Source organism: Lissotriton helveticus, chromosome 11, assembly GCF_964261635.1.
Source record: "Lissotriton helveticus chromosome 11, aLisHel1.1, whole genome shotgun sequence".
In the NCBI taxonomy this organism is placed as follows: Eukaryota; Metazoa; Chordata; class Amphibia; order Caudata; family Salamandridae; genus Lissotriton; species Lissotriton helveticus.
The window spans coordinates 1,140,656,336-1,140,658,491 of NC_136072.1; the positions used below are offsets into that span (position 1 = coordinate 1,140,656,336).

General features: G+C 47.7%; 1 pseudogene; it reads right to left on the reverse strand.

The window, feature by feature from the left end:
* Positions 1-418: 418 nt before the first annotated feature.
* LOC144791591 (thiamine pyrophosphokinase 1 pseudogene) lies at positions 419-1,201 on the reverse strand (annotated as a pseudogene).
* Between the last annotated feature and the right edge of the window lie 955 nt (positions 1,202-2,156).

A 2,156-nucleotide genomic window follows, 5' to 3' on the forward strand; every position in this document is an offset into this window, starting at 1 on the left:
ACGGCGTTGACTTGTCTGGTCATCGAGAGGGAGGGGTCCAGGATGAAGCCCAGGTTGCGTGCGTGGTCGGTTGGCTTGGGTGCGGTGCCCAGGGCTGGGGGCCACCAGGAGTCGTCCCAGTGGTAAGTAAAGAGCCTCCCCTGTACCGGCGGATACACTTTAATTACAGAGACCACGCAAAATGGGCCGGGATCTCTAAACTGACTATAAAGGAAGAGTTCAAGCTTGCAAAGTAAACATGCATTGTGGAAACATTGTTGTAATTTTGGAAATGACGTGCGTTCCTGGAAGAACTGCTTGAAGTCAGTTGTAAGTGTGAAATGTAATCATCAGTTGAAGCGCCCAAATAACCTCGCTAGAGACAATAAAGTTAGACTGCTGGGCGTGTCGCCCTGCCCAAAATCAGATTTTTAGGCTTGCATTGAAATTATTCTTCTGTTTCCTTAATGCCCATGGTCCAGAGAAAAGGGCTGTCTGTTTCCACAGTAACAATGCCAGATCCATCGTATGTGTTGGAGGTGCTTACCAATGTTCCAAACTTCAACACTTGGTTATTGACATTCCATTTCAGTCCTGTTGTTGTTACTGTGTTACAGGGACTCCCAATAGGTATTAGGCCACACCATTTACCTTCTTTCCCGGTAGCTACATGTAGAACATGTTTTCCAGGCTGGAGAAGGTAAACGAGAGAGAACTCTTGAATAACAACGACTGGTAGTGTGGTGATAGATACCGCATGAAAGAGTGTTTCCACTGAAGCCATGATTTGATCAAAGCGTCCTGCAAGCCCACCTAGAACTACGATGCTGTCAACCTTCAGCTGTCTTTCTGTCATCTTTCTGTGAAGTATCTGCAGGCACTTGGTGAAATCTGTCAAGTCTTGATCCGGGGTTTCAATCAACTCACACCCCTTGTTTTTGTAATAGTCCTTAACATCTTGCTTTATAGAATCAAAGTCTCCATTGATGAAATCAGGCAAGAAGCTTGTTTGCATTCCCTCTGTGATATGATAGAGGTGATTTGCACCACCATCTGCACATGCTCTCATTGCAGCTTTACTCCAAACATGATGAAAGTTATACTGGTCCAAGGGTTGGTTAAGGATGATTAGGCAGAATTTCTGGTTGCATGTTGAAATGAGACAATCCAAAGGGGTAAACACATGTTCCATGGTTGAGTAAAACCGACCAACGGACAATCAGTGAACTCACTCCGTTGTCTGACTTTTAAGTAGTCCGTAATTTCAGCACGTCCGGGTCACATAACAACCAATCCCACGAATCCCAGTGACCGGCAGGCTCTTGTGAGTGCAAGGTGCAGCACATTAAGACAGATCTACTGGCCGTGCCAAGGGTTGTTGAATATTGAACTTGCAGCCTCCCACTTCTAGCTGGACCAGATTGGCACCTGCTCGAAACTGTACCGAATGCCACCTGTAAGCGACAGAGCTAGCACTGGCATTCAGGGCGACAGGCAGCCTTCTGTGCCCCCTCCCAGTACAAGACCATACGATGCCCATGGACGGCTCACCTCTGACCTCTCCCAAGGAGAGCAGCTTCCAGGGCTGTGACATGACAGGCTGAGAGAAGTCCATCACACAAAGGCTCGTCCAAAAAGACCAGGACTTGAAAGTTTGCTTGATGTTGAGCTGCACAGGGGGGACAGGTGATAGACATGTAAAGGTCACCCCAAGCCTTATGGGAAATCAATCACTTCAAAGCAGACAAGGGGGCGAAATGTCACTCACTCATGTCCCGGTCAGGGGGCGGGGGCTCTTCCCTCAGAAGGATTGGAAGAGAGCTCACCAGAGGACCTCAGAAGGCCTGGGTGATATGTGTACAGAGACATCCTCTCTGTGACAGCCGGTGGCAGCATGGGCCAGGGCTCCAGGCACTTGAAATACAAAGGGACAGGCATCCTTGGTGGGTCAGGGAGCAGCTGGGGATGAGGAGCAGAGGATTCTGGGAGATGGGAAGAGAAAAGGGGAGATTACAAACATACAAAGTGTTAAAGTGCAATAGAAGAAAAGAATCCAGTCATGCTTTAATCTTGAATGAAAATATTAGACACAAAATTGAAAATCAAGGAATGCCCTTTTTCTCTGGAGGGAGGGACAAGCAACATAATACTAGGGGTTAGCGGAAATTGCGTAATCG